The 21842-nt window shown below is 39.1% G+C and overlaps 1 protein-coding gene and 1 long non-coding RNA gene across 5 annotated transcripts in view; one reads left to right on the top strand and one right to left on the bottom strand.

Annotated features, from left to right (window-relative positions):
• IRS1 (insulin receptor substrate 1) overlaps window positions 1–21842 on the bottom strand; it is a 307581-nt gene that overhangs the window by 15155 nt on the left and 270584 nt on the right. For all 4 annotated transcript variants that reach the window (XR_004241993.1, XR_004241992.1, XR_004241991.1 and 1 more), the window contains one exon: window positions 11172–11290. The gene's annotated coding sequence lies outside the window, so the exon portion shown is untranslated. The remainder of the gene's footprint in view (window positions 1–11171; window positions 11291–21842) is intronic.
• LOC116448529 lies at window positions 1484–16648 on the top strand. The gene is made up of 3 exons (XR_004241995.1): window positions 1484–1561; window positions 13476–13558; window positions 16338–16648. It is a non-coding gene; the product is annotated as an uncharacterized LOC116448529 (long non-coding RNA).

Genomic DNA, 21842 nt, shown 5'->3' on the forward strand with positions numbered 1-21842 from the left:
GTGAGACCCTCTGGCACACCTCAGCATTGAATCAAATTTACATGTTGCCTTTGCTTTTAACTTAATGATGGTGGTGTTCTGTAGAAGATTTTACTTATTATTCTTAATTTTAGGTTTTTATTAAGACACTATGGATAGTCCATAACTTCCGGATAAAATGTATCCACCTGCCCTCCTGGAGACCTAAAGTCTAACCTGAATCTTCCTTGATTACCTCTTTGAATACCTAGAATCTTTCAGTCTCTGAGGTTAGCCCCTACGAATGCTTTTAGTCTCTGTAACACAGCAGTCTGGGTTCCCATCACATCACCTGACGAACACAAGTGGTGTCGGGCTCAGAGTCTTGATGGGTGCTTTGCATGAGACAGAAGGGAGAAAAATCCCACTTCCCAAATGAGACACTGCATCAGCACAGATATTAGAAAAAATATGGTAAGCAATAAAAAAATGCAAGTCCTTGGAGACTGGAGGGTGTCTCCTTATATTGTCTGCATTGCACAATATTCTGTATAGTTTATGCTTTCATCGCAAAACAATTTGTCAGCATCTTATTTGCCAAGACGTTGTCAATATAACATAATGCAAGTCATGAGCTGTTATTCTGACAGCCCAGTCCGGTATGCTGTGTCCTTTTAGGCGCATTAAGCACTCCTTCAACAACAAAAATAAAAGGATCTCTTTTTCCAGTGGTTCCTCAGACTGCTCACACAGCGCGGTGAGACCTGCAGAAGTTCCATGACAATGAGTAAATGTTAATGTTGAAAGACACCTGCAGTGCTGTTTTCTTGCACTGACTATTAGCAACAAAGCCAGTGCAAAGCAGTAATAGTGTTCAGAAGAGTGATTCTACTGAAGGACTTTGGGTACAGCAGTAGGACAGACTGTGGAGCAGTTACAGCAATCAGTGCCACTTCATATCTGTTTTGATTACATAGAATGATCCACCCTGTCACCTTTCAGACAGGGACCAAATTTTAAGCCCATTAATCTCCCTTGTGAATAAGTATCTATCAAAGCTGTCTTTTTTCGTCACCGCATCAAGGTAGGGGATCTACCAATACACTTAAATAAGACTGGAAAGTCATTAAAATAATGAAGCTCTACTGTTTCATGCTATTGCTACATGTTCAATAGTAGTAACACAAAAGGGTGTTGCCTGATTTTAGTAAAACATACTCTAATAAGAATTGTTCCTTGATCCATTCCACTTTGAAAGGCTTCAGCTGAGGCTACAACTAAGTTACACTGTCATAAATGAGACTACAGCAATCAGTCTCCAAAACTGTTAAATCTTTCAAATCCATGAATATAACATGCTCTTTCTACTATACAATGACTTAAATGAATACATGAGCGAGGTGTAGATAAGAACATGCAGCAGCGAGTACAACAGTCACACTGGGTAAAAGAAGAACAATTTAAAATGGAATAACATGGTTTATCAGCTAAAAATTTGCAGTTTTAAAAAACCTCATTCTTGTCTCCTACAGTCAAGTACAACCAAAAAGAGGATCTGGAAATCTGAAAATACGGAAGCAGAATAACAGTCCAGCAAAGAATGGTAAGAAAGGAAAAAGACATTATCCAAATTTCATTGTTGAAACATTTTTGGTTCTGAAAATACTGCTAATTAGCACACTTAAGTTTTATTAATTAAATTTCAATTTTTATACACGTGAAATGAATTACGCAACCTGTAAATTTCAATTACATTGTTAATTGCAATAACATTATGATCATTTTGTTATACCTTAAGTCAGTGAAACATGTTTTTCAATTTTAGAGTTGTTCAGAGCTGGTGGTACTTTGAATATAATACATTGCTTGTACATTTTAACAGAATTTAAATCATTAATAATAATATTTTGATTAAAGTTTTAAACACTAGTATCCGTAAACCAGAAAAACACAGCAGTATTTGGATGTAATATGATTTTAACACTTCATGCAGCAAATGCTTCTGGTTAAACAATTGGTATTAATTATGCAAACATGCATCATTTATGCGCTGGGGGTTTACGTCCATCACAACAGTAAAACAGCTTCAGATTGAGACACAGATGCAGTTGGCAGAAGCAGTACCTGTAGTGAAACAGCTCAGGAAACTCGGGTGTTGTCACGCCAAGGCATTTGTAAATGTGCTCACTGTGCTTGGATAATATAAGTCAGTATTATTTAGAGACATTAAGACACTGCATCAATTTTTTGCTTCTCTTAGCATCAGTTCAGCCTCAAGTAATTATTTAATTATATCAAGTAACTAATTTAATTATAAATAGCCTCAGCTACTTATAATTAAATGTTGAAAGCAGTCATTGGCATGTCTGGTGAAAGTAGCACTGCAGTAGGGACTGAAGGAGCCATCAGTAGCCTATGACCTACTGGGCACTGGTAAGGCTTTAGCTAAAGTACCAGGGTCCAGTGCTGAGCACATGACTTCCAGAAAGTTGTTAAGTGACAGGACAGACTGCTGTTGGATGGAGCTCTGAGAAGAACCAAAAATCTGGAAAATACAACTTAAAAGGTAGGATTGAATAATTAGAGATAATTAGTGTGCAGAAGAGATGCCTGGGTTAACAGTCTGCATATGCAGAAAAGGCTGGTATAAAAATGAAGAAATTAGCTTAGCAGAAAAGAAGAAAAATGAAAACAGCATAATTAGCAGCAAGAAAGACTTGTACTGGACATTATTAGGAAAAGCTTTGTAATGCTAAGAACCAGCCCTTGCTCTTTGGGAAGCTATTGAGGTGCTCTGTCACCAGTGTTTTAAGAACAGACTGGACTAATGTCAATCAGACATGAAGCAGATATGGCTGGGCCTATGCTGGTGCAGCTCTTCAATGACCTCTTATGTCCTCAGCATCTTAAGATTTCTAGGATACAGAAAGTGCTTCAAGGTGCTGCTAATCTCGAAATTCTTGCAAGAACTGGCATTCCATAATCTTCTGCTGCTCTGCACTATAGGAGGAGATGGTATTCCTGTCGGGACAATCCACAGCTCCCTAAGGAGTCTGCTGAACTGTGGCACTTCCCTGGGCAGTGGCTGCTGCCATCAGTTCATACCTACGCTCAGCATCCAGCTCTGGATTATATTATTAAGCAAGGCTTTAGTACAAACCTTCCAAACACTTCAGTCCTAGTGAGACCTTACCATGATGAGTGATCCACAACTTACAAATACAAAATCCTATTTTTCTATCATCTTTAGTGATATCAAACAAAATTTGAATAGTTTTCCAACTAACTGAGGCATGAAAAAGCCAGATTGCCATCTCCTCACAGAAAGATAACTCACAAGTGACTCCACAAAGGTTGCAGTCTTAGACGGAGGCAAAGCTGGTGTAGGTGGGTGACTTTCACCAGAGCCTGTTTCCTGCTGTAAAAGGGTGGGACACGGTAGATGTTTTGCAGCCCTAGTTCTGGTGAAACTTTGCTACTCCACAAGGCAAAGTTCAGGCTGTGCTTCAGTGGGATCCTGGAAGCCAATTCATGTACTGTGCTTTGTGTCTATTTTAAGACCAGGCTCTTCCGTAGCCTGCCTTACAATACTGAGCCAAATTCCCTTCAAAGCTGCATTCAAATGTACCTCTTGTGCTAAAGGGTCTAGTAAGCAAATTAAATCAAAAATTACAAAAAAAAAAAAAAAAGGCAAAGACAAATCAATAAGGCCTCAAAATCAAAAATGTGTTCATTTTGGGGTTTTTTCCATCTGCACTCAATTCAGTATTTCAGGAGACAGATTTAGGGCACAAAGTTTATAGGTGATGCAAACAATTCCGTGGCACTTCTCTTTTTTCTTCTTTAAGAGAATGTCTAACTTCCTGCTGAGTTGAACAACTCCAGAGCTGATCACAGGAAAATTCCACCAACCTCCTCCTCTTACTGGTTGCGTGATCCCATACTTTATTTCACTGCAGCTGAACATCTCTGTCTTTGTCAGACTATTTTCAGCAGTCATTTTGTATATGAGTTTATAGAAAAGCTTTGCAAATCATTGAAAAGTAGAATAAGTAGGCATATGCCATGAGTGTACTTGTAGGTAAAATTAAGAAATATTCTGGTTTGATTTCTGAAGGTTGGCTACAAGCCCTGCAGCTGAAGTTTTCTAAATATGTTTTCAAAATAAGAAATATTCACCAAATGCCTCTTGAAAGAGTAAACAGCCAAGGCAGCTTTGAGCTTCATTTTGTGCTTCACTTGCAAATAGTTATCTGACCCAGCGTCACACCTCAGCCTCTAACTCTGCAACAGGTCACCCCAGCATAGAGTTACAGGCTATAACCTTGCCCTGCCATTCATGCTTAATGTGGTCACGGCTTGATTTCTTATGGCATGCTAGGACTCCTGGCCAAATTTCATTGCTAACAGGGAAAAAAGTTAGGCTGACAAACTGAACATTTCCAGTGCAATTACAGGAGGACAGAGTGGCTTTTCACTCTAAAAATACATATATCTACACACATATACATTGTATGTAGACAGACACACTCATATATGTGTATGTGTGTATAATATCTTGCCTTTATGTTGCATTTAAGAGTTTACAGTGCTCTTCTGACAAAAACAACCATTCCCCTCATCAGAGAGCTGCAACTCTGCCACTCAGTTCAGTCTGAGAACGCCAAGTGAGCCATTTGAGATGTGTGATCTTTCAGCTGCATAGCATCCCGTTCATCAAATGCTTCAGCAATGTAATATGTAAGGCTGGAAAAAACAGAAGCTGCAGACACAAGAAAAATCAACTAGCAGGAACGCCCATATAAGAAAAAAGGCCTGCACAGAAACACCACTTTGCCATTCTGAATTTCCTAAAGCTACCTCCTCCCTTCTTTTGGGTGATTTTGGAACACATTCTGTAATTAGGATGAGGGGGATAGGAGTCTTCTAATCCCCTAATTAGGCACTGATAATTTAATAGAACACTGCAGAACTTAATGTCACTAGGTAGCACTAAGCACAAAGCTGGCATTCTATTCTTTTCTCCACACCCTTTCCCCACCAAAAATTTCAGATATGGCAAGCCTCAACGTTAGGAAAGAGGCTGTTATAGTTTGCAAATAGTTTCCATCTGGAAGAAGGCGCACCCAACAGAATTCAAACAATGCACACTGCAATCTCAGTTACAGTGGCATAAATTAGGATCAATTCCACTGAGGTCAGAACAGTTATATCTGGGAGACACGTGAGGATTGAGGCCAACTAACTGCAGGAGAGTTAGTTCTCATGTCCTCTCCCATAAGTCAGGCTGGCCCTAGTTTCCAGTTGGAATCCGTCCACATAGTGGGCCAAGCCTGGCTTTAAATTTCAAGAGAATAAATGTGGAGATACTGATTTTACTGGAACTATTCCCAATTACAGTAGTGCAAAGTTTGACCCAGAGACTATTTAAAGATCCAAGCACTGGCCAGCAGCTGAGGTCCCATCATACTCTGGCCTAGCTGGACTGAAACATTCAGAGTACAAAGGCATTTCTGTGTGATCTGGAGTACCATGTTTCAGACCTATGTTTGATCACAATTATTTCTCACATGGATGAAGGCAGCAATTCCCAAAATAAAGTGCACATGTGGAACACACTTATCTACCTAGTTCTTCTCCTCCCCCAGGAATATTTTTGACTTGTTAACTACTGGAACCTGATCCTCATGTAATACAGGAAATGTGTAATGGTGATACCAACGACCTTCGCAAAGTGCAAGCTGTGAACAGCCCTGGTGAAGCTGAGCAGCCAGAAAAGACAAAAATGTTGGCATGCCAGCTGTTGACTGCTACTGCAGGTGAATGGCTTTTAGAAACATTTAAACCAGTTGGAGTATAAACAGGCCAATCTTCACTAATAGTAAAAAGGTGAGAAAGGCAATAAAGCGTAAGAAGTGCAGTGACCACATATAGTGACAGGAACAGCAGAGAGTCTTCCTTTGATGGCAGGAGCAGCCAGAGTCAGAAAGGCAGAGCTTAGCAAAAGGCTACAGAAACACTGCTGCAAGCTGCAAGGGTGATATGAGCACTCAAGGAGGAGGAAGCAACACCAGCTCAGGGGGCTGAGGTCTGTCTTGCTACCTCTTCTCCCAGAGGGGTAAATGTGGCTCTGCACAGCTGAGTGCCCTCTGTTAGGGCAGTAATTACAAGGTGAGTGAGAATGGTAGCTGTATATGAACAAGGCCCTATTAAGCATTCTCTCCCATTATTTAAGGTTGAACTGATGCAGAGTTTAATGAACCGCTGCTGTCTGACAAATAATAAATACACCACACAAATGAATTTCAGGGTTAGTGAGACTCTTCATGAATTTGAATGGATGTCCCAGATGAAACAATGCAGAGAAAAAAAAATTAAAATGTCAAAGCACTTCATTTTAGTATTTTCAAAATGGAGTGGTTCAGTTTAGAACTGCCAAAACACTTTCAAAAACTTTCAAAACAAGCTTTTAATCTGTCCATTTAAAAATTGCTCTAAATTTTACAAGGAAAGGGAAAAATCTTTTAAACGTATGAAACAGCCCAAAACCAAAAATGAAGCCATTCCTTTGAAGCTGAACTAAATATTTTGGGTTGAAAAAAAATTATACTTTTCTTGTTTGTTTTTTTATTTTGCCAACTGTTTTTCAAAATTCAATTTGACCAAAACTAAAATGGAATTCTGAAAAAATAAATAGCTGTTAAATATTTAACCATTTTAACCATTAAGTAAAAATCTGTAGAATCAGAGAGTGGTTTGGGCTGGAAGGGACCTTTAAGAGACATTTATTCCAACCCTCCCTGCAATAAGCAGGGACCTCTTCAACAAAATATGCTGCTCAGAGCCTCATCCAACCTGCCTTTGAGTGTTTCCAGGGATGGGCCATCTCTCTGGGCAACCCTTGCCAGATGTTTAACATCTTTGTTGTAAAAAACTTCTTTCTTATATCTAATCTAAACCCAAGCATTACCCAGCTTCTGTTCTCGGTAATCTACTGCCCAATTAATGTCTCTTTGAATTTAATGGAGCAGAGTAAGGCCTATTACTTTGCAAAAACTATTTGAGCTTATTGATCTGTTTTTAATTGGAAAATCTGAAGAGATTTGATTTTATAACAGTAAAATAACAACAGTTCCATCTGAAAACTCACAGTAAAAAACATGAACCATGCAAATGGTAGGTTTAGGTGCTCGAAGATACAACTGTTCTCTGCAGTACTGTATCAGAATCCGTGCCTGCTTAACCTGACCCTGGAGCTTTTTTCCAGCCCAAGGTCCTTAAGCATCCCCAGTGCCCCAGCTTGCTTGCAGGTAGACCCTAGTCTATAAGGAGTGGAAGGGGAGGCTCACACCCAAATTCTGTTCAACAGGCAGCACTGCTGTCATGTGTGCTCCTGTCACCACTTGAGCTCAGCCACACAAGACACTGAAAATGTGGCACTTGTGAGTCCTTCACAAAGAGCATGGAAATGAAGTACCAAACTCCCATCCTCTGGAGAGGATTGATACATTCAGCCAGAAATATTTGGCTTGCAGGTGTTTGGCTGTCTGATGAATAGCTCTAGTTTTCTACATAAAGCAGATACTTTTTTTTGTGGAAAAAATATGCTCACAAAATCCAACTTTCCCTTTAAGGAACAGATGGAGACAGAAAACTTTTGACCTATAAGATGTAGCAACATGTGTGGTTTCCACACACACCCCTCAATCTTTTCTGCATATCCACTGCCTTGCCTTGCTATAGAAAATTGCATTAAAGGTGATTGGCTGCCAGCCCAAAACATTGCCCAGTTTCTCAAGCTCTATCAATGAATTTATCAATGATGTTTCCATGTGTGGACCTTGACTTTTCTCAAATACCAATCCTATTAGAGGTAGAACAACACACTACTGTACTGCATGTCACTGGATATTATGATCATGTTCCCATGATGGCCAAAGGGAAGAAAAGGGTGTTTGCATGGCCCTGTAGACAAAAAGAACCCAGAACAGTTCTCCAAGAAAGGAGAGGCAGGTTTTGTAGCTATCTCAGAGGTATGAAATGTTTTATTACCAATACATATATGCAGACATTCTAGATTTTATTTGCTTTCAAAATAAAGACATGTTATTGCAGTAGCAAAAGAAATTCATCTGTGTTCAAGGTTTGTTATGATTCGAGCAAAAGGAAGGAAATCCAGGGTCAGAGATCACTCCCTCCCTACTGTTTATCACAACAGGTTACCATCCTTAATTTTACCCAACTATGCCATATTGGAGGCTTGATCCTTAACTTTGAAGTTTTTTTCCCCCTTCTGGAATTAAGCCAGAACCACAGAATATTTGAAAACACAGGGCTTGATGGAACTGAATATAATTTTTCTCTGTGAAAGTAAAACCAAACTGAAAGTGTTTGCCCTTTCAAAAGATGCCTTTAAAATTGTTTTTGACCCTTTTTCTTCGTCTTTATATTGGCTCTGGGTATTTGATCAAAACTGTAGGAAATCTATTTCAAAATATTATGTTTAAAAGACAAATAAGGAAACTTTGATTTTTTTTTTTTTTTCTCAAATGTATCTTGCATTATTTTATAAATGCTTTCCAGATTTGGCTTGACATCATTACATATTTCAGGATCTGAAAGTTAATTCAATGACGCTTTACTCTGGCCCTCCTTTTTAGCCTTTTGATGTATCATTGTTAATCGATTTTAGTGTTCTCTTTAGGAATATTTGATATAAAACTGCAGGTTTGAAGATCAAAATCAAAAATACACATATATACAAATGTACAAATCTATATATATCTATATATATACACTTATACATACGTGTATATACCTGTGAATACGTATGGACACATACATGTAGCCCACAGAAATTACACAAAAAGGCAATGTGTGTTCAAGCAGCCAACCACAATAAACACATCATTCATTACTTTACAATTCTATTGACTTTAGCGCTAACTTTTCCTGAATAATGAATGTACACTCTAGACACAGTAAAACTTAAGGAGTTTAACAAAATATTTTAATAGAGCTATGCCTAAATTCAAGAGAATTTCACAGAGGGAGGTTTCGGTGGCTGATATGGAGGAAGGAAATTTTCATATCAATAAATATGGTGGCATCTGCCAGGTAAAAGGCTGTAATAATCCTCTGAGTGCTACTTCCCTCCCACTAATGTGTTGGACAGTTTAGATTAACACCATATGCCTGTTCATAGAAGGGTCTGGAAACCAATGTAAATACAGAGAGAGAGAGAGTTCATTTTGCAGCCTTGTTTTCCCTGCATTCCTGCTATCTCTGGGATAGGGGTTGGTGGTAGGTACAGAGTAATGGAAAAGGAGGAAAACAACTCCAGGAACAGGTCAAAGCATGGAGGGAGAAAGCATTGCGGGAGGAAGAGAGAAGGAAAGGTAGGGAAATAGTTATGGAGAAGCTCTAACAGATAGATCAATCTGATAGATTGAGGTTTTCATTCTCTTCTGTATCCTCTTCATGTTCTCTTCCCAATTTCTGACCTTGCCTTGCTTTGACCTCAGGTGGGAATTGTGCTCCTCAGGCTGAGCCAGACTGCTCACCCACACTTCACCCTGTCCACAGGGCTCCTCTAATGTGGGCTAGCAGCAGTCCATGGCAATGTTTAATATAAACTAGGTGCAATTCAAGTTCTCTTGTCCTTTGGGAAATATTTGTAGATAAGAGATCATTATGTAGCATCTGTAGTTTCCAAGTATCCATATGCAGGATAAATTAGTTGAAAAATTATTCCCTGACTCTGCATTTACACTGGAGTCTTCTTGGCAGAAACAGCTGTTTACTTATTTGTAGCAGTATAGCAAGACCTTTCCCCTATTGTTTTCAAGCTTTAGTCAGCAGATGAGAAATAAAAGCAACTTCAAATTAATACTTGTACCAAGCTCATTTATGACTGAATTAAATTACAGCTTCCAAAATGAATGTCAGAATTAGCTTGCACTGTGCTTCATTGGAACTGTTGTATTAACATTTATGGTGTCAGGCTCGTTCATTTAGACAAACAGACCTCTCTTCTCTTGTCACCAGACAAGTTACTGAGTCACATGGACACATAGTGAGATTCAGATGGAACTCCAGAAAATTAGCTCCAAACAATTTCTATGGATTAGCTTCTTCAGATAAAAGGCAGTGATGAATGCTCCATTACAGTAGAGGCAAAAATGTTTCTGTGAAAAAACATTAAGCCAAATGAACTGTTTTCTGCATGGACAGATGTATAAAGTCTCCTTGCATTGTTTTTTAAGAAGAGCCCTGGGCTGATCTGTTGTTTGTGGAAATGGTTACATGTTTTTTCCTTATGTCTTTTGTATGTGAGAGCCTAGGACTAATACCAACATGCTTTTCAGCCTTTAGTGAAGAAGTATATTCTGGAGTAAATAGAACGAAAGTAAGTAAAACATTTGCAGGTCATCACATTGGTTCTGCTTTTTAAAAAAAAAAATGGGTCAGAAACATTGTGGTCAGATTTATTGCAATCCATCTCTGGTAAAATAATGAAAAAATACTCACTCAATTAAAAATGCCAGAATTCAAACTAAATGTTATTCATAAAAAAATGGTTCAGTTAGCTGAATCCATGTTGTGACAGTGATAGACAGTGATAATAGAATTCAGCCATGCCATAATTATATTTTCCTTTCAGAGAATTCACAACGTGTTTTTAATTAGAGGGAATCCAGTTTTCAAAAACCATGGCACATTTCTCTGCAGTCAGCCTGCCACTACCTGGTCCAGTAGTGGCAGCATGATTTAAGAATTAAAGGTGGGCATGTGACCCAGGGCATCAAAGCCCAAGGCAGGAATAGTTTCAACTCCAATACTGCAGGTTTTCCTGGGGAAAAGGCATCCTCAAATCAAAAATAGTTGAGCAGACTCTAAATGAGAAGGTCTAAATAATGCCAAACTACTACAACCACTGAAAGTTGCCAGGCTCAGAGCTGAACTGCATGGCTTTTATGCAAAAATTGTAATTTTTTCCTCTCAAAACTGAAGGAGGGCAAGGATTCAATATTCTCTCAATCTTTTTCTAGATAAAAGGGATTTCCAAGGGTTTGGCTTCAGTTCTAAGCAGACAAAAAGATGTGAGAAGTTTTTTCTAACCAAACTGCGCAGTGACATAGTGATGTACATGGTAAAGTTACGCAATTGAGTCAATTCCTTGGCTGCAAGATTCCCATCTGAGGGCAACTTACCTTTATTTTGATGTTTCTGAAGCCAGCAGGACTGTTTCCTAAGACAATGAATGGGGTAAGGCCTCTCTTCATGATAGATTCACAGAGTGTAGAGGCTTGTCTGACAACAGAAATAGCAGCTGCAAAAATGATTTACATTCAAACAATCAGTATTTCAAGAAATGCTGAGAGATTTGCATCGTAATACATAAAGTAATTTGAAATAGGTAAAAACAAATAAGGCTTGATTCTAAGTTTTAATCTGTTTTTCTTGTTTTATTCTTGCATACAGTTTAAACTCTTCTTGCTCCACAACCACAAGTCTTCAATGTCTATGCTTTTACAAGAGGAAGCATTCGACTTTACACAGATGTTGGGACTCTGGGCTGATGGTTCCCAAGCAATGGAAATTCCAAGTCAAATGAGGGTTTATATCTCTTTGTTTAGAAAGTGCAGAAATAATGTTTCTAATTTCTCATAAAGTGAGAATTTATATCCTACAGTCTTACATAATGTCTGTGATTGCAGTACTGTTAGGCTATGACAGAGTTTGTCCCCCCAGATGTTATTTAATTATAATGTATAGACATACATACACACACAAAACAACAAAATTCAATAAAAATTTGAAGAATTAGATAGTATAACTGAGATCTTTTCCATAGGAGTGATCCCATTTACATCACTGGAATAATTTGCTATGACGAGGGTTTAGAGGATCAGGTGTGTATAACAACCATCTGTGCTCCTCAGGTTTTTTCCTCAGATAACATTATTCTCTATCAACAGAAAGAAAATGCCACGTTGACAGGTAACCCAACTTATTTCAAAAGAGCATGCCAGGCCCCTGACTGCTTGGGTGTGACATTTGACTGCAGTTGCCTTCACACTTTGATTTATTCTGCTGCTCTCACCATTGCCCTGTTTCCCCCGTGCAAATTCCTGCAGACACATTAGCATGGACACTGTCACCCAGCTTGTCCACTTGTCACAGCTGAGCTCTGAGCTATTCAGCCAACACCCTGAGACCGACCCCAACCAAGGTGGTGGCACTGCACAGTACCCTGTGCACGGCCAATATGGCACTGAGACCCTCAGTGCTGGAGCAGCTGCTGCAGCAGGCACCACAAACCACTAATTGTTACTGGGAAGGTACTTCTGTATTAAGGCACCAAATGTTGAGCCTTCTGCAAATGTTTTAAAGTTATGCAAAATAACCTACACTACAGTATAATATTGCTGCTATTATTATACTTCAGAAATTAATCAATTTTACATATTTTCCCCAACAAATGTTCAAAGGAAGACTAGGACCAGACTGCAGAAATTGGCATTACCTGCCACCATAAGTTAACAGTATCTTTTTAAAGCAATATTCTGTCTGTAAAACAGCAGTTTCAATGTAAGAATTTATAACCTAGTTCTGATATAAGTATTGCAAAATCATGACATAGTTAAGGGTTTTTGTAAGACACTATGTGTTGTATCAAGCTTTATTTTAGTTTTATTTTTTAATAGTTTAACTTGCAAATCAGAGAGACATTTTCTTAAAACCAAAGAGAAAACCTGTTCAGTTTGCAATGAGCAGCACAGAGAGAAGATAAGAAAGCTTATCAGCAACATTTGCAAAAACTGATTTAGGGTCAGCATCAGAGACTCTGTTTCATTAAATGTCTTTTCTAAAGGCAGCTTTCCCCAAGAACATGTGCAGAGGATTACATTTCCAGAAAAAGATACCAAAGAGAATAGAAAGAAATGACATGTCAGTGGATGGAGAAGGGCCTTAGGCACATCAGTATTTTTTCTTAGGGGCTTCTCAGATATGAAATTTCCCATGGAGTCACACACCTGATGCAATGGGAGAGGATTTCAGAATGATTGGCAGATTCTTCTCAGTCAGACCAAGAACATCCTCACCAGCTGAGTGTTCAGAGCACCTAGTAACTGGCAGTCCTGAACTGAGGGCCAGGCTCTCTGCCTGCCAGGGCATTTCAGCCTGGTCTGAATAGCAAAACAGTCCCTAAACCAGACAAAGGAGTATTGATAACCTATTTGGTAGTGCCTAAGGCACTCTCTGGCGTCTGGGAAATTGCGATTCAAATCCCTGTTCCAAAGTGGAGTGAAGAATGCGTAGGGCACAGAAAATGAGAGGGAAGTAAAAGTAGTGAGGAGCCAACTCCAGCTACTCAGGAGCTTCAGACTCGAGTCAAGGCACCTAGAAATGAGGCAGCTGATGGTCAGCTTTGAAGCCTGATCCAAAGGGACCACACAGTAAAAAAAAGTGCTACCTCTGTAGATGTACTGTGAATCCTCATCTCTTTTCAGGAGGATTCCTGCTGCTTCCCAGTAGTGCTGCTTCCTAAAGTGACTTAAAGGAAAAGATTCATCAAGGAAGGGAAGCAATCAAGGTGAGTCTAGAGGAAGACATCTTCATCACCTAGTAAAATCTGTTCAGTCAACTCCAGCCAATGTGCCTCCCAAGCTGTAAGATGAAAATGGATTATGTGTAGTAGTACTGTAAGAACAGCATAATACTACAAGTAGCTTCCAATTAGCATAAATATAAGGTTATCATATAAAACTGTTGCAGTAGATCTTCACAATTTAGCATTTTAATGTTCTTCCTAATGCTTCCTATGAACAAAGTGATGAAGAACAGGGCCTGCTGTTGGGAGAAAACTGCCATGCTGTGCACGCACACTGCAACTGAGCTTTCAATGTCACATCTCCGTACATGAGAAGGAAATATACCACCAGGAAATAGGAACACTGACCTTCAGAGGAAGAAATGCAGCATGAAGCTATGCAGTTTTTCTGGAATTGGATAAGCTGGACCCAGAGCTGCGTGAAGCTCAGAACTTTAGTTTACCTTTGCTTCAGCAAATTCTGCCAGTAGGCTGGTTTGCTGTGCTTGATTTCCCACCAATGAATTTTAAATTTTTGTGTGTTGGAAAATCAGAGCTAGTGCTAAACCTTGGCAAATTTTGCCATGTTCTCTTTTCCCTTGCATCATGTTATCAGCTCACAATTAATGTGCTGTCTCTGATAATGGGGGGGGGGGGGGGGGGGGGGGGGGCAGTAGTACCATGCATGTTCAGAATCAACATTCTGAACAATTCAGTTTCAAGAGCAAACAAGGAAAAAGGCCTAGTTGACCAACTGATTTTTTTCTGGGTGAAGGACTTGCATGGCTGGTGGGATCTTGAAGGCTGCAGATTAATGCCTGCCAGCCATGAGCTTTGCTTTGTAAATACATTCCTTCCCTCTGTGAAACAGCAGACCCCAATTTTTGTTTCAAGTTGGGTGGGATAGAATCACCTGGACACAGAGCTGTGCCAGGGTAACAGAAGGTGCAATACTGTGTGCTTGGTTACACCGGGTTTTGCATGGAAACTCATGCAATCATTTAAATCAGAGTTATGCTGGTTCACATCAGGCTGGACCAGGTGAGATTATCATCAGTGCCAGCTCACTCTATTACAATGTTGTAACAGAGTTTTTTGAAGCTAACTTCTCGCAGCTTCTATGGGTAGAGAATCTCTTCTCAGAAACTTCTAGTCTGGCTCTCCTGGCCTAAAATATGACTGGGGGCTGTCACAAGTGAGACAGAGTAGCTGGTGTAACACAGTGTTCTGACAGGAACAGCACTCCATGTTCAGGGATCAGCACAGCTATTCCCAACAGAGACTTTTGGTCCACCCCTTTTTCATGTCCCTCACTCACAGCCTATATGACCAAGAAGGTGCTTTTGGAAGAACATTCTGTGTCCCAGTGGTTGCCTGTGCACAAGTCCTGTGGCTACCAGCCTTTTACAGCAGCTTCAGTAATTAATGGCATTTCGAATCTTCATGCTACTTTTTGACAAATGACTATATCATGCATTTGGCTTGTGCAAAAAGTACCATTCAGTCTGAGATCTAACCGCAGAAAAGAACATTTTTAAAAGAGTGTTTATATTTTGTAAGAATTAAAGAAAGTATTTGACAGTTTCCTGAATTTATAAACAACACGAAGTAGAATGAAGTATTGTCCCAATAACAATGTCAAAATCTTGTAGAAATATGAACATGAAAGCTCAATTTTACCAAATAATTCATATTTCAATTTTTCTGTCTTTATGATACATCATTTGTGCAAGAGAGAATAGTTGTTATTATTAACTGCTTTTTCTGAAAATTAAAATCCAAAAGATGTTCACAGGTAAGCAAATTTTCCTACATCTCCGCTGTCAGAACTGAATCCACTGATTATATTAAACGCATTTTCCTGGCCACTCTCCTAATGTGAAGAACAATTCAAATCATGTTTCCTTGAACATTTAGCAGCTGGCAATTGCTGGCTGCAGAGTACCTGCCAAGAAGACACTATGCTTGCAAACAAAATTATACACCTACTTACATGTACACACAGAATAGGTCATGTTTATCCCTACATTAATACCAGCTTTCACAGTGCTGGAACGAAGCACATTCACTAGGCAATTGCTTTAGGGATAAATTTGCATCTATTGTTGACTTTGCAGGATACATGGATACATTTCTTGGAGAATTAACAGTAGGCTTCCAGTATCTTTGTCTACTGTGAGTACAGGAATAAAAAGAATTGATCAGATGAGTACTGAAAATGCAGTTCAAATGTAAAATAAGTTTCTACCTTGACCATTCAAGAAACATAGACAGGATAGATGCATTCTGTCTGTCTGATCACCCTCAGGATATAGATCTCCTACTGACATTTTTCTGGTGGGAGCAAGAAGTAATTACACTTGCATTTGTTCTGCAGTGGCATTTTCTTTCCTTATTTCTCCTTTTTACCCCACACTGAGAATGGACATTACAAGATCACTGCAAAGCAATGCTGTAGCACAGTAGGCATTAAAAGGCCATAAATTTATACAGGGAATTATCATTTAATGCAGTGAATATGAAACTGAAGCAGCTATGAGTCAGAAGATGCCTGAGGACAGAAAAAGGGTTTAACATGGAGAAATCTAAAACTTATCCCTTTAGCTTAGCTACCTTTTGAAGGCAGTACCAAGTCCCTCCTTTCATGGGGGCCACACTGGTAGAGAGATCTTCCTGACAATATTAACGCCACAGCTTTGTGGTGAAGGCAGCCTAGTCCAGAGTCACATTTTACCAAATTATTTCTTAATGTTCAGTAACATTCTCACTTTGGAGTATTCAGGACCCTGGATCAAGGCTAAATTGTGGTGGGAAATGTGGCCTGCTCCAGAAGTGATGGTGAAAGTCACTGCACCTGAGTACCTGAGGGTCCTGGTTATGCTCCCACAAATTCCAGGGTAAGTGTATTTGACAGTCAGCCTTTACTCTGCCCTTAGGAAATGCAGTTTGCATGTGTGCATAGTGCTACAGTGCCCTGCTCTGGCACAGGTGTGAGGGGCTCTACCCTGCCCTGCCCAATCCAGAGCCAGCAGGGCTGGTTCCCACAGCAAGCAGCCAGCTGTGGAACTGGGCTTCTCTGAGACACAAATACTATCAAAGTACTCTGTCTCCCTTGCACCCTCCCCACCACCTTGACATGCACTAGCCAGGGAAGCTGTGATTTGGACAGGGGTTGGTACTTAAAACTGCAACAAATTGCTGTCAATAATAATTAAAAAAGGAGTTAGTTAAATGCACGGTACAAATAGGAAATAAGATTAGAGATGACACTTAGACCAGGAGGCCTTTTTCAGGCTGTGGAAAAAAATAGAACACAGTTATTTTTCCCACAGCCAGGCGAAGGCCTCATGTCCTAAATGTCATCTCTAATCTTGCTTTCTATTTCTAGTGTATATTACACTGCTCTGCCAGTGATGCTATAGTTAAAGTGGTGTCACTGTTTCCATTGTAAACCCCTATTTTCAGAGGTTTGTAACTCAACCATAAAAATTTTTCTCTGGGCTGAAACTTAGAAAACAGGTTCTAGAACTGAAACATATTTAATTTTTTTTCTTCCTGTTATTAAAAAAAATAGCATATTTTAAACACAAAATTTTGCAAGCCATTAGACTATAAGAGAAACACACAATGTGTGAAGTTTGAAATTACTCCAAAAGTATTATTAACAGCTTTTTGAGGTAATTCTAAGCTTCTTTTTCCTTCATCCCAAATACAGATATACTACAGGGGCACTTTCTTTTTTAAGAATGAATAGCCATACAACCAGGTCAAATAACTGGAGTTTTAAAACTGTGAGTAAAATTTATAGGACTGGATCAATAATCTACATTTTATAAAGGCTCCTAAGTACATATTTATATGATAAAATGTAGCAACAATGCATCACAGACAAAAATAATGTGCTTTTAGAAAACTTCATAGATGTAGTTACACAGGGCAATAGTCTGCAAGGGGTTTTTTCACATGAAAAGGGTCTCTATTTAGCTAAGAAAACCTTATTCATGCAGAAATAATCAGATCAGGTTCATCCGTCTTTCCCCTTTCCATGTGCTGTTGCAGTGACAGAGCCGGATACCCAGTTTGGGTAAGGCAGGAAAGGTGCCATACACGGCTGCTGAGGTTTGCAGAGCACCCCAGGAGTCTGTGCAGGAGTTATTTGAAGTGAGACAAAGGGGTTCTGCCGAGGACTTTGGTAATAGCATAGAATTCTGGTTACTGGAAAACAACAGCTACGAAAACCTGCCAAATGTCTGAGGAGCTGAAAAATACAGGAAAACCCCATGATTTGGAACATGAGAAATAATACTGAAGCAAATAATAGAAATATATATTTGACAGGGAAGTACCACTAGAAGTATAGCTTCAATCATTACATGCACTCTGCCCTTATTTTCTGTGCTGAAAGACATCAGTATTTCAATGGACAAAGACTTTGATTTTGCAACTGGATTTTCACCAGTGAATCCTATTGGAAAGTTTTCTGAAAAGGAATATCTGACTCAGAATGTACATTTGAAGAGCAAATAAATAAATCTAAATAAAACCATGGATGGCAATCACATTGGGGGTATTGCAAAATTAGTTCAAGGGACAATCCAGAAGTGCTAATAAAATCAGATCATAAATTTCTGTTCATACCAAACTAGATAAAGACATGTCTGGTTTAAGGAGTATTTGTAACCATCTGTATATTCCACTGACCTCTAACACATAGATAATTATATTACCATTTCATAACAAAGAAGACAATTATCAGTACTCTTATTCACAGTCTGGCTTGAATTTTGTTGTAAATACTAGTATTAGACTTGCTTCAGGTATTGTACCTAATTTATTTATTACAGATGACAATCTTCTAATAATGCTTCAGTTCATTTCATCCCTTTTGTTTTATAACCCAAATTTAAACATTACAAGGCATGATTTTATAATCCCTAGAATAAAGTCCATTAAAGTCACTAAATCACTTGAAACCTGGTCCAAATCCTGCTGAGGTGAATGGCTCTCTTGCAGTTAATTAACTTAGAATGATGTTTTGCTCCCCCTAAAACTCCAATAAAATCCCTGTTAATGTTTATGGGAATTGCAAGCATACACTCCCTTCACTTAAATCGCTAAATCATCTTTCCTATCTTATAATTTAACATATACATGCGTCATATATATGCATATCTTGTGATAAGTTTTATTCAGCATAAAGATTCCAGTGTCCTGGCAATGACAAGAGGACTCTAAACATTACTCCTGTTGTCCACCTCCTTATTCCCCAAGGTGTCCAATTAATTTTAGTGAAGCTTCTGGAGTAAGGTACAACATGGAGAACAATATCAGAATCTGATCCTTGATTGTCATCTTAAAAAAAAAAAAAAAGGTGTTATTCTTCTATCCTTCTATTAAAGGAATACTTACTTAATGTCAGTTACATTCCTGACTCTTACAGGAAATGTTGCATCTATTTCATAATTGACCTGACTTGTAAAGTTATAAGTGAGTAGCTACTAAAAGACCACAGAGGCTATTTTGGAAAATGTGACTGAAAGCGTATTTTCTTTGAGAAAAGAGGAATGGAAGACTCTAATCCTAATATAGTACAGAGGAAAAAAAAAAAAAAATCTGGGAGATTTCAATGTTTTAATATGCTAAAACACTGGAAAGTATGCACACTGTGGCCTAAATTCCCATCACCTTTCTCATGCAAGAAACATCACTGGGTTTATAGGGACCAAATTTTTTGATCCTTTCATCTTTTTTTAATATCTTATTCATAGCTGCAGTCTCAGCAGTCTGCAGGGTTCACTTTAAGCACTGGAGCTTTTAGAAGGAACTTCTTAGTCTTTCAACATTTAAGCATTTATTTGTCTAAATTTATGATTGTTTCTTTGCCAAGAGAGAGAATCAGAAAAAAGATGGACTCCTCCAAACACACAGTAAACACTCAGCAAATGAAAAGGTTCATGACACCACATTTTGTTAAGAAATTTTCAGCAGGTGACCTGCCCCTTTTCATGGTGGCAACAACTGTATTATTCACTCCATGTAATGGAGTGGGAGGTTATGCTAATCTGAAGAGGGAAGCTATCAATTGTATATGTCCAGACCATCTCTCCCATTGATTTTGTAATTAATGATGAATGTACATTTTGGGAGGGAGAGATTGCTGAGGAGGGAACTTCATGTGCAGAATAAAAACGGTACAGTAGCCTAATCAATTAGGTATGGTTGACAAATGGGTGAGGGAAGACACGACAAAGCACTGTGCTTCAGTAGTGGTCACAGAGAAGATGTCACATGATATCTATATTAATCTTTCCACAGGCTAAATGTGATCCATTGCATCAGCAGGACCATGAAAAAACTGTTTGGTATCTCAAAATCACGTGTCTTTGATGCTAACTTGAAACCTGCTTGCTTTGTTCACAGACAAAAACATTGTAATAATGCACTAGGTGCCAAGAAGATAATTTGTCCTTTTAAGCCTGGTAACAGGCTTAAAACCACTTAGAATATAATTTTATGTAATAAATAGCACACTTGCAGATGGACTTAACCAGTCTAAGTGTCAGGAAAAGGTATGCCTTTGGAAGCATGAGAAGGTATCTGTTCCTGTATTTTCTCTCTGGAGCAATTGAGAAGGACTCAAAATACAGTGGAGAAGGGAGAAACTTTGATTTTAAAACTATGCTTGGCCATTAACTAGGGCAAGAGAGCTTGTGTGTCCAAGCAGCTGGACCAGTGATCCCGAGTTTTAATTTGTTGCTAACGCACAGCCACACCTGGGCTGGTTTCTCTGAGCCCCAACAGCAACACTGCTCCCATCACTGCCTGCACAGTTCCGGCACCAGAAGTATGGTTTACACTCTGTCCTTCCTTTGAATTTGTGCTTTAAAAGTACAAGCTTATTAAAGTTCATTTTCATTCTGCTACAGCAGTATATTGCTATAAATTAGGAACAAGCAATCAGAGCTGATCTTCCTATGGCTCCATGCAACTTATTTTGTAACATCATTTCTGCCAAAGCCAGATTTCTATCCTGCTTTGGTCTACCTAGTAGCTACAAGAAATAAACTCACAATGAAGGAAATACTATCACAATTTCTGATAGGTTTTCCTCATGGGCAATATGACAGGTTGCTTTATTTGTCCTGGGGTGTGTAAGACTCTGGGTCTCACTGGTCTGTCAACTGTTACAGCTACTTGCTGCAGCTTTGCCCAGTTCAACAGAGGTGTCTCATTTTTAGAGCATAGTTTAAAATAGTGCTTTTTCTGGCAAGGCAGGTTTGGTCAGTAAAGCACCAGGTAATCATCTGCTGGCTAAACAACAGGTATCTATCACCGCATGCAATAATGGGAGAGAAAGAGAAGTGTCTCAATACCCCAGCCATTCGTACACAGCCCAGCCCTCTCCTGACACCAACCAAGGCACAAGACCAGTGTTGTTAGAATATTGAGAGCCACAGTGGATTACATCAAATGTCCACTGAGGGTTTGTCTCCAGCAAGGTTTCCAAGGAGCTGAGCTGGGAAATGCAGGAAGAGGGCATGTATGTATGGCAGTTCCCACAGGTTGTCCCACAGAACAACGCTTTTTAGCTGCAGGGATTTTCTGAGTGATTTCAGTTTCTGCAATGTAATAGTTCTTACTTAATTTCTCATCCAGAGAGTTGTGCAGTCTCTCCTTGAATCCATGTAAACTTAGAGCAGCCCCCACATCCTTTGGAAGAAGTTACACATCAACTGCCTACTGCAGGAAGAAACCAAACTTCATTTGGTTTCTTTTGAACTTGGCTCCTACAACCTTCATTCAACAGTCCTCAACTTCTGTACTAGAAGAGACAGCAAAGACCCAGCTTTGCCCATTCTGCTCATCAGTTTGTAGGTCTGTCACAGTTTTAAACTGAACAGCTCAAGCAGACACAGACCATTCCTACTGTGGAAGTAATTCCACCCTTCTTGGACTTCTGTGAGCATGTCCCAGTTGAATTACATTCTATTTGAGGTGAAAGGACTGGAATCATGTGCACTCTTCAGCATGTGGATGAACACTCACTCATAGAGCTGCTCTCTAGTTTTTTTACTCACTTAACACTTGGTTAACATTTTGGCTGCCTCACAGCACTGAGACAATTTTTTCATGGAACAAACTATTATAATCCCAGGATTATGATCCTGAGTCATAAGGGTCAGATCATAGCCTATAATTTTGTATGTGAATTTAGGATTGCTTTTTCCCACATGCATCAGTTTAGCTTTGTGCACATGAAATTTAATTTGCCCACACAATCTCCTGA

This window comes from Corvus moneduloides, chromosome 10 (assembly GCF_009650955.1).
Source record: "Corvus moneduloides isolate bCorMon1 chromosome 10, bCorMon1.pri, whole genome shotgun sequence".
Lineage (NCBI taxonomy): Eukaryota > Metazoa > Chordata > Aves > Passeriformes > Corvidae > Corvus > Corvus moneduloides.